The sequence below is a fragment of the Beta vulgaris genome, chromosome 8, assembly GCF_026745355.1.
Source record: "Beta vulgaris subsp. vulgaris cultivar EL10 chromosome 8, EL10.2, whole genome shotgun sequence".
NCBI lineage: Eukaryota > Viridiplantae > Streptophyta > Magnoliopsida > Caryophyllales > Amaranthaceae > Beta > Beta vulgaris.
This window is the reverse complement of record NC_079209.1, coordinates 5701589-5713859: the sequence shown is the minus strand read 5'-3', so window position 1 is coordinate 5713859 and position 12271 is coordinate 5701589.

Below are 12271 nucleotides of genomic sequence, written 5' to 3'. Positions count from 1 at the left end.
CTTTCTCAAGTTTTCCTATTGTTTGTATTTCCGAACGGCCTCAATGCTGAAGACTTGGATATACTAAGCTGTTGTACGAGTGAGCCACCACCAGTTCTAGCAGCCACTAAGCAAGTGAAGGGCTGAAGGACCACGCGTCGCAGACTCGCCGTCATGAAAGCTACCATTGTGGCACTGCACATTGTTGTTTTGCCTATGTACATTGACTGTTGGAGGCTGGACTCCACCACCCACCTCTCTTCATAGCAAGTCCAAAATTTGAATTTGAGTAATTTAATTTTAACCTAAATACCTAATCCTAATGTTAATTACTTGTTGCTAAGTTGTTTGTATTAGTTGATTGCTAATTTTATCTTATTTTAATTTATCAAGTTCTAATATTTTAGAATTGATAGCTAGTTGTACTTAATTAAGTTTTCAATTGAAATCATTTGCCAATTGAGAATTGATAAGTTAGTTGTACATATTAACATTCTGAATTCAAACTACTTCATTTGCCAATTGAGAATTGTTGTTTTAATTATGCATCATTTGTTTCTTAGTATCAATTGACAATAATTAGTATATTACTTCCGTCATTCTTTTATTATTGCAACATTCTCCTTATTTGGAAGTTTCATATTAATTGCAACATTACTAAATTTGACTATATTTTCTCTTTATCTCTCTCCTTCTCGCACGAATTCCTTTTTTTATCTTCCTCCTTATCACATGGATCCCTTTTTTCATCTCTCTATCTCTCTCATCTCCTGAAAAAATGTGCAACCCCTACATGCTGCGATTATTAAACAACGGATGAAGTATTTGATATAAAAAATGATTTTTTATGTTTGTTTGTTTTTTTTCCAAAATTCATGGATTGGTTACAAAGTGAACGATAGTCTTCAGTACCGAGCCACCGTCCATATATTCATGGATCCACCACTATCCATGGATATTAATTAATAAAGAATCGCAAAATTTGGGATAGTATATAGCTAAATATGTGATTGACTTTGGACTATTGCCCTTAATTATGACTCTTTGTATATATATCAAAAAAGCAAATTGTATATCTTTTGATTTACAAGTTACAACTAAGTATTGCTTGGTCTAATGTAATAATTTGTATCTCAGTCATAAGATATCGACTTGTTACTAATATAAGGTTGAAGATATGAACAATCAAAGATGTGTTTTGAAAATTATGCATGTATTATGTATCTAGCTTGTATCCAAAAAAAAAAAAAAATACTATGCATGCAAAAATATAGAAACCTGTTAGTGACTTAGATCCTGTTTTTTTTTGGATTTATTTTCAGTTAATTTCAGTTCAATTCAGTTAATTTAAATTTCAATTTAGTTCAGTTAATTTAAATTTTAATTTAGTTCAGTTAATTTCAATGTAATTCAGTAATTAAATTTCAGTTCAGTTAATTTCTGTTTATTTCGTTTCAGTTAAATCTTATCTAATATTTTAATTATTATTTTTGTTCTTAATATTACTATTAATATTATTATTATTATTATCAATATTATAATTTTAATAACAGTAATATTTATTTTTTAATTTTTCTATTGTCATTATTATTATTATTATTAACAATAATAATAACATTTTTTTCACCAAATACTCCGACAAATTAAAAAATTCACCATATACAAAATTCACCATATACCCTTGACTTTTCGAAAACGTGCACCAGATGCCCTTTTTCTAACTTCCGTTAACTCAATGTTAGCTTTATTTACCATTTTACCATTATTAACCTAAACCCTAAATTTAATCTAACCCTAACCTTAATCTAACTCTAACCTTAATCCTAATCTAACCCCTAACCCTCCACCCCACCCAGCCCCAGCCCCAGCCCCCCCCCTGACACCCCTCCCCCTCCACTTCAGGTCAACGCCCCAACCCTCCCTCCTCCCCTCCCCTCCACCTCAAGCCAAAACCCCAACCCTTCCTCCTCCCCTCCACCTCAGGCCAACGCACCACCCTCCTCCTCCCCTCCTCTACCGCACAGCATCCCTCCCCCTCCACCGCCTAGTCATTTCGCCGGAAAAATGCTGCCCCCATTTTCGCAATCTTTCCCCTCCTTTTTTTTCCCCAAAGAAATCGTGCACCTCACCACCGCACCACCAACCCCTCGCCCTCCCTCCGCCGAAATAGAGTCAACTAAGTCGGTGCACCACCGCACCACCAACCCCTCCCTCCGCCGAAATCAAGGCAACTACGCCCATTTTCACGCTCTCTCTCTCCTCTGTTTTTCGAGGGTGGTGCTGGGACTGTTATCATTGTTGTTGTTGTTGGCTGAAAGGGATGGGGAAATCGATGGGCAGGGAGTGGGGGACGGGCAGCGGCGGTGGAGGGGGTCGGGTGAGAGAAGGATTACGACGATGGAGTGGAGAAGAGGGTGAGGTTGGGGAAAATGACAGAGAAGAAGTGTGGTGCGGTGGTGGCGATTTAGTCTGGCGGTAGATGATGATGTTGTGGTGGTTTGGTCTACTGCGGAGGTGGCGGTTTGGTCTGGCGGTAGGTGATGCGGTGGTGGCGGTTTGAGGTTGGACTAAGGAAGGGTAGGGTAGGGTGGGGTGGGGGGGAGGGTGGGTGTTGGGCTGGCAAGGGGTTAGGGTTTGGGTGGTTTAGGGTTAGGGTGGGTTAGGGTTTACATGTTAGGGTTAGGACTTAATGATGGCAAAATCATAAATAACGCTAACGGTAAGTTAACGGAAGTTAGAAAAAGGGGATTTGGTGAACGTTTTCGAAAACTCAAGGGTATATAGTGAATTTTCGGAACATTGAGGGTATATGGTAAATTTTTTAATTTGTCGGGGGTAGTTGGTGAAAAAACTTATTGATTATTATTATTTTACAAAATTAAATATACAATTCACTTTAGTTTCTCATAGTTTAATTCATTTAAATTGCAGTTAATTTAAGTTCAATTCAATTAATTAATTTCATTTCATTCAAAATAAATTCAAAAGTACAAGGCCTTAGTGGTCGAAGGAAGTATTATACATCTACCGCAATTGGCTATTTAATTTTTACGTTTTTTCACTAAATACCCCCGAGTTTTCGGTTTATTCACGAGGTACCCTCACACTTTTAAAACACATGAGGTATTCCCCCAGTTTCACAATAATACACCCAAATGCTCTTAATGACTAATTGCTTAACCGTCGTTAGTCATTAACTCTAATTTTGTACTTTAAATCCTAATTAATCCATAATCCTAACCCTAATAATAACTCCTACCCCTAACCCTAACCCTAACCCATTCTCCTATTACCCCTGCCTCCTCCGCCACCCTCCCACTACCCCTGCCTCCTCCCCCACCTCCTTCCCAACCACAACACTCCAACCCCCTCCCCTCCCCTCACCCCCTCGCAACCCCAATCGATTTCCCCCAACTCCGTCGAATTTCGCTCCCTTCCCCCGACCCTCGTCGATTTTCGATCCCCTCCCCTCGACCCTCGTTGGTTGGCACTGCTTTCTTCTCTCTCTCCTCTACTCACGCTGCAGAAATCAATTCTAAAACGCTTCCCATATTTTTGATCCCCTCCCCTCGACCAGCGGCGGTTGTCGCAAATTTCTTCTCTCTCTCCTTTATGCACAATGCAGAACTCGGTTCTAAAATGCAGCCACCAGCTGTGTGCTGTGGAAGTCGATTCACCCACCTGTTGTGGGCTGCGAAAATCGGCGGGGTGGGGGTTTTGCTGCGGAAGTCGATGGGGGTGAGGGGAAGGCTTTGGAAATCGACGGGGGTAGGGGAGGGGGCTGCGTGGGAGGGAGAGGGGACTGCGGGGGTGGTGGGAGGGTGGGGGAGGGGTGGTGTATTGGTGTTAGGTAGGGTTGTGAGTTTAGCTAGAGTTAGGTTTAAGGGTAGGAGTTAGGATTAAGGTTAGGGGTTAGGACTTAGGAGTTAACCATCGTTAGTCATTAAGGGTATTTGGATGTATTGTTATGAAGTTGAGGGGTACTCCGTGTATTTTGGAAAGTGTGAGGGTACCTTGTGAATAAATCGAAAACTCAGGGGTATTTGGTGAAAAAACCGTAATTTTTATTACGTTAATTGTGTGAACATGCATGCGAGGATATACTAATATGTTGGCTGACAAGTTTTATTCCGAAGCTGTACAGAAAAGGATACAGAATGCACGATTGCAGGACCATGAAGGCATGAAGAAAACGAAATGAGGAATGATAATATAGCACACAGAAGCCATTATAGTGGTTGGTAGCTGAGGAGGTTCAGGTTCCCTTTCAGACAGTGTTATTATTGTTTGACTGGTCTTTATACACAAGTTATCTTTGTCATAAATCTCACCAGATCATGCCAATTTGGGTTTGCATGTGACAATTGACATAGATACATGATACATGTTGCCCTGTTGGTTGCGGAAAGAAATAAATACATCATCACTCAACCTCTCATCCTATTTCATAACTCTAGTTTAGAGTAGATTAGAAGTGTAATTAATTAAACTTTAACTAATAATTATTTATATCTTGTAATCTTTCCCTACAAATTAGTAGCGCTTATATATCTTGCATGTTTTAAAAGGTGACCATGGTTCATCAAGTTAGGGAAAGAATGAGAACATCCACCATGGCTGATAGCACCATCACCTACTAGGGTGGGGTGGGTTGATAAAATCTGAACTTTAAAAGTCAAATTAACATGTACTATATTTTCAAAAGATATATATTTTCTTTATAAAAACTTATTCTGATTAAGCAAACTGGAAAATTTACAACTCCTAACTATGTCAGTCATTTCATGGCCACAAGTATAATTTAGTAGAAGTAAATAGCTAGAGCAATTTTCTTTTATTTATATATTCTAATTCTTTTAATGTAGTCGAAGTCGAGCTATTAATTGGCTAAAAAGCCTATTCAAACTTGATCAGTGCTTGCAATTGGATTTTACGAAATTACAATAAATAGTTTAGTATTCATATATATATGAGATTTTTCGTTCTTACTCTTAATTAAGTTAGAACTCAAAAAGTCTTAGTTAATCCATTGTTTATATTTCATTTTTTTTTTGAAAAAACAAAGAAATATATCGATTAATTTCATTTAAAACTTGGTGCCTTCACATTCAGCTCGTGTTCTAATCGTTTATTGATCAAGACAAATTCTTATAAAAAAAGTTATTATTCATGAATAAGGTGTTTTTTTATGGAAAAACAATGAATAAAGATTAGTTAGGTGTTCATATATACTTCCTCTATTTAGAAATAGTTGCACCATTTGCATAGTATTTATTTACTATTCACATCCTACCATTTGATTATCTTTGGTGATTTATATTTTAAGAAAAACATAATCATATGCGATCTTGTTCGATTCGTCTTAATGTATATTTTTTTTAATACTAACTTTTTATAATTTTTACTCATTGGTAATTGAAGATATTATTAATATTTGAAACCATACATCGACAAGTGTGAAAACATGAAATGGTACAACTATTTCTAAATGGAAGAAGTATCTATAAACATGAGCTATTCAAGAACGCTAATACACCATACACGTGTTTTTCATGAATCTATATATAAAGAGCATTATGTGGGGATATACCAGGGTAGGTGCTGATCAGTTTTATAAGAGGTGGGTGAAGGCTTATAAATTTAGGTCATGTACGATTTTTGACATGTTGTTTTAGAAGAATTCCATAATTAGTGCCTATAATTTAGTGATTTATTAAAGGTATTTAGTGCAAGGTAAATCAATCTAATTGAATATTATTGACTTCTTACTATAAACTTATTTTCTAATCAGTTATCGTGATTTAAGATTTTCATTATTTTCAGTTATTGTGATTTAATAGTCCATAAAATGATTTCCTAAGTAATGTGGAAAAAAATTATTATTTCCAAAAAAATTACCTCTATGGTTGATCCTATAATTATGCCCAAAGTCAAACTAATATTTATATACTTAAAAAATGCTTTGCAAAATAATTTTTATATTAAGATATTTATGTTAATGGACAATTTCAAAACCCGAAATTATGATTGATTGACAATTAACATTTACATAGGCATAAATCATGGATGATTGGTAAATTATTTGCATTACCATATTTGACTTGTTAAGAAATATGAATATTAATCAATATGGGGTTGATTGATTTCCGGCCAAATCTATATGGGGATTGGGGATCATCATATTAATTGACTAATTTATACCATAATTAACACACATTAAGTTTTTTCCCTTAAACTTTAAAATTTCGGGGTGCAATAAAACTTCAAGGCCACGTGAACACCTTATTTGATTGGCTTGATTTGGTTGTGCTCCAGAATTGTTGGGTGATTGTGAGTTTGCCACATAGGAGTTTTTATTTTGCTTTAGATAATAGTGTAGATTCTAGTATTTCAACAGTTATATGTCATTTCATGTTGTTTGCATATTAGAAAATGTGACAAATTTAGGCCCTGTTCTTTTGGACTTATTTTCAGTTCAGTTTGTCTCAGTTAATTTCAGTTCAATGTAATTCAATTTCTCTCAGTTCAATACTCCCTCCGTCCCATAATATAAGTCCCCTTTCCTTTTAAAGTGTCCCAAAATATAAGTCTTGTTTCTATTTTCAATCAATAATTATACCCAAAATACCCTCATGAAAATAATTTAACTCCCAAAAAGTCCTCATAATTTCAGTTTCCAATGCACCATTATTAATGATAAAATAGAATCTCATAACCCATTAAACTCCTCTACACATTAAACAATGCAATATTAATGTTAAGTTTTTATTTTTTGTCAAAAAGAAAAAAACAATGTAAGTGTTTTCCAATAAAAATGAATCTTTTTATTTAAATAAAACCAAGATTCCAGTTTACCTTAATTCCCATGTAAAAACAGAATCAGGACTTATATTATGGAACGGAGGGAGTATAACCGAGCCTTAATTATCCCATTTCGAAAATGCCTAATCAATTTACCATAGTAACAAGAAGACTTTTCTCTTTCATTTATATTTGTCCTTTTCAGTTCAACCATTGGGTTTAGAGATGGCGAAAGTGAGATGAAGCAAGACGGAGATGAGCGGTGTAGACGTGTAGTAGCGCTCCTCCTTTTCTCTTCGACGCGCACCCACGCACAAAATGAAGCGCTCCTTTATGCAACCAATTTAAGAAACTCATCTAACATGAGACACAACCCATTGATGAGGATATATACATTATAAAGGGACCACATATGTAAGAGCTAGCTTCAATTTTTGAAAAAATCTTTGTTCACTTTTTGGCAGTTTCTATTCTAATGACTAATGAGATTATGAGAGTCATCTACCTACATCAAATAAACATGACAATTTTCCCCTCAAATAAAATACAATAAACATAACAATTCTACCGATAAATAAATAAATATTAAACAATGACAATTAGTGAAATTCAATGTATCAAAAAAAAAAACAATTACTGAAATCCAAATAAGTAAATGAAAAATATTTTACGAAGAGATTCAAAAGAAATTTACGTGAAAAGTCTTTTCTGTGTGAAAAGTGAGAAAAAATGCAAATGTGTTTATTTTTGTTATTCTATTAATTTGTGATAGATACTTTCACTTGAACCACAACAAATATAGAAAGTAGATGAGAGACCAGAAGAGAAAATAAAAGAGAAGATTTAAGAGGCGGAGTTCATGTCTTCAAAAGAAAAAAAAAGTAATAAGTAAACAATAAAACATCCCATTAATTAACACTAGTAAACTTAGAAAAACAAAGGAAATATCAGGTAAGTTTTGAAATATTTTCTCATCTATTTTTTTTTTTGAATTTTGTCTGATAAAAAAACTCAAATGGACCTGGTGCACACTAACTAACTTAGTGTGCACTGGGTTGGTAAGATATCAACTTCATATAATGAATTCTACAGAAATATAGTAAACTTATATACAACATAGTATATTTCATTAACGGAAAACATAATGTGAAATTATATGCAATATAATAGAGAAATTAATTAAAATGTTTTAACATACAGGAAGATCTAAGTTGCGTAGTATATATCATGACACGTGTTCTAACATATGGAATGATTTAGTTTCTCCATGATATAATGAGTGTCTGAATGATATAGTGAGTTTCTGCTTGACATAGTGTGTGTTTGAATGATATAGTGTGTTTCTGAATGATATAGTGAGCTTCTGTATGATATAGTGTGTGTCTAAATCATATAATGAGTTTCTGTATGATATAGTAAGTGAGTATGTCTGAATAATATAGTTACTTTCTGCAAGATATAGTGTGGGTCTGAATGATATAGTGGATTTCTGCATAATATAATGAGTTTTCGCATAATATATTGTCAGTAATGATATGTTGTTTTGCCTGAGACACACTAATGTTAACGTGAACCGGGTCCACATAAGTCAGATTGTTTGTCTGAATGTTTCAGTAAACAAGGTAAAGATAAGGTTAAAATAAAATTAAATAGCAACTAGCAAGCTTCATTTAGTATATATACTCCAAAGCATGCACATGGTGCGACTAATGTGGGACAAACAAAGTATAATAAGTTTTGACCATTAAGGATGACATACATTTAAATTAATAGCATATAGTTCAACATGAGCATTCTTAATTAACAAATGCACCTGATGTTTAGAAGGTAAGTATTAAGCAATAAAAAAAATAAAGCCAAGGTACATTTTATGGTTGGAAATTTGAAATTTAGTCGTGATTATATAGGTATTATTGATATAATAAACATAAATTCTTTGATGTAACTATTGCACCATTATAATTTATTGTATAACTATTACACCATTATAACTTATGTTGTAACTATTATACCATAACTTATGGTGATCATGTAACAACTTATAATTCACTTTTCTTCCCTCATACTCCACTCCTTTTTTTTTCGTCCGTTTATCATCAATATCACTTAAAAAAATTCTAATAGAATTGAGACATGTGATAAGAGGAGGAGAATATTTATAGTACACCTGGGTGTACCATGCTCATGGTACACCCAAGACTATTTTCTCCAAATGAGCAATATGAGCGAATGCGCAAATGAGCAAAATGAACAAATGAGCAAATGAGCAAACATTTCTACTCATTTAAGAAAATGAGCGAAAACTGTTATTACAAAATGAGCAAAATGAGCAAATGAGTAATTGAGCAAAATGCCCATATGAGCAAATTTGGTGTCAAATGAGCACCGAAGTTCTAATTTATTACAAAAATACCTCTGGGTGTACCATGCTCATGGTACACCCGGGTGTACCATGAGTGAACTCATAAGAGGAGCCCTGAGTTGAGTTTTGGAAATCAAAACTCACTTTAAGACTTTATGGAGTCTTAAAGTAGTTTATTGTACAAAATCCACAAAAGTTTCAAGTCAAGACTCCTTTTAAGACTTGCCATAAACTTATTCTTAGGTGTTTTTTTTTTTCTTTGGAACATACGATGGACTAGAACAAAAGAAGATTCACTAGTAGATAATTAGATATATATATGACTAGACCATTGTTCCTACTATATTTTTTCTTCTAATTGTACCAAGTTTAGTGGATGCCTAATGGCCTATGAAATATATATTGTGATATTGTAGAGCATAATTCAACCGTTGCTGGCTAACTAAGCCATGGCTTTTATGTAATTGGCGCCCCTATTTGACTGATTATAAAAGTATGTACTACTACGTTTTATTTTAATTTACACACTTATACTTTTCATGCATGTCAATGTAAAATTTTGAGGATATATATTTTTAGTTTTGTATTTGTAAAAATTATAAAAAGTACATATTAATAAAATATATGTTATAATGAATCTAACAAGATCTCACATGACTATATTTTCATCTGTGTATAAACCACAAATGATGGTCAAAGTGAAATTTATGAATAGTTTAAAATATCAAAGTGTGTAGATTAAAATGAAACGGAGGTAGTATAATTTATCATACATAACAGTTTTTAGTAATTACATTGATGGCTAATGACTTATTTCCTCCGTTTCTTTTTAATCTACAAACTTTCCTTTTTAGTCCGTTTCTTTTTAATCTACACACTGTTGCTTTTTCTATTTTTGGTAACATATCACATCTACTTTCTCCTCTTTTTCCACCTATATCATTCATTTTTTAATATTTTAACCCATTCTTTTGTTTCTCTCTCACACTTTTAAGATTATGTCTCCACCTTTCCAGTTTCTCTCTCATACTTTTGTACTTCTTCTTTGGTTTTCCCCCAAAATAAAGTGAGTAAATTAAAAAGAAACAGAAAGGAAGTAGTATTTATTACAATATAATTGTAACTTGAACGTAACAAAGTTCAAGTCTTCTTGTAGAGTTTAAACTCCAAATAATACTTTTTTACCACATCTAATAATATAAATTTATCCTCTTTTCACTTTTAGTCTGTTTAATTTGACAATTGAAAGAAAATTTCTAAATTTGTCACTGTCTGAAAGAAGAATCATGGATGAATATTACTCAACTCAAAAGAAAAGATGAGTCAATTTCTACCTTCAAAACATGCATCATCCTTTGCAGGATTACATACACATCATATGCATATCCTTTGTAGTATTTTGTCTGTTATTGTTAGTTGATGCCCATTATGCTTTATTCAATGGGTCCACATGCAACATTTGCATTACAGATGCGTCAGTTTATAGATTCTGAAGAACATGCATGAAGAGACCAGCCACTAATGTTAGTTAAATTCTTATTATACCCCCAAAAATGATGATAATTGACAAGGAACAGAATGGCAGATCTAGCAGACAAATATAATACTTGTGTAAAAACAATAATTCAGCAGCAAATACTTGAGTCTTATGTTTAGTTTGTTGTTTGACCATATCGAATCCAAAGCCCAGTGTAAATTTGCATTATTATGGACTTATTGCTTCTCTGTGTTTATCCATTTTTAATATCTGTTTAGGGTAGGAATCAAATTAAAGTATAGTTAGCACATTATATAGAATATGAATAGTTATATGACATTATAGGAAGTCCGGAAAAGACAAAGACTTCTACCATAATGTTAGAGTTAATTAAAATGGTTATAGTGTTAGTGATGCAAGGTTTTACTGGGAGTAAACTTTTTATACTTTTGCATATGTTAAAGGCGTAAATCTATGGGAATTTGAGATCCTTTATTATATATGGAAAGGTAAAGAAGAATCAAGGTTGACCTAGTTGGTTGGAATCCCTCCTTTTACATATGTGATAAAGATTCAATTCTTTATGCTTGCGAAATAAGATCCTCAATTTTCCCCCTACTTGTGCAAGCGATATTCATCTTATCTTAAGAAAAATATTGGAAAGATAAGGCGAGAGTGTTCTACTCAAGTTTCATATATTGGCTTTTCTTTGGATTCCTAAGGAGAGTTGCCTAGTTAATCCCCTAGATATACCAGTTGTTTGATTGAAGGTAAAAAGTAGCATTATATAGAAAATTGCTTTTCTCTTGAAATTTCAATTCTTAGGAAGTGATGAAAATTTTCGATTATTCCTGGGAAGTAAAACTTCTCATGAAAAGTTTTACTAAACTAGGTCTCATTAGGTATAAGCAATTTTCTTTATTTTGTGAGAAATATAACTTCTTAAAAAGTCCAACTATTATATTTTTGCCAACAAAATAATCACCTTATTTTACTTTCTCGAAAGTTCTAGTACTTTTCATATATTTATATATCAAGCAAACAACCCTCAAGTAAAACATATCACAAAAATATCATTGCATTCAACATTTACTAGTATATACTATTAAACAACTATTCCTTCCGTTCCAAAATATAGTTCCCATTTCCATATTTAGTTCCACGTTTTTACGTAATTTGTCTAGAAAAATCGTGTCCCATCATTTATTTGCTCCTTGAATTTTATTTTTTTCCTTTGTTTATTCAACCAAAATGTTACAATTAATGCTCTTTCACTAATTATTCTCGACTCTCTCTCCTAAAATCATCTTTTCCCATACAACATTTATTTAAATAAACAAAAAATCTTTACTATCTCTCTTAGATTCTACTTGCAAAAATTACCGCGAAAAAAGGGAAATGAGAACTATATTTTAGGATGGAGGAAGTATGATGTATATATATTTGAACTTATGAAAATACTCTTTTATAAAAAAGGAGAATTCTAACTTACAAACGGGATGTTTAATCATTTCAACTGCATAATGTTTCATCCTTTATTATGAAAAATGTCATTGATTTATAAAGTTTGTTTATACTCGATAATGAAAATGGGAACTATATTTTGAGACGGAGAGAGTATCATAAAAACAATTTTCACAGTCAAACTCTAA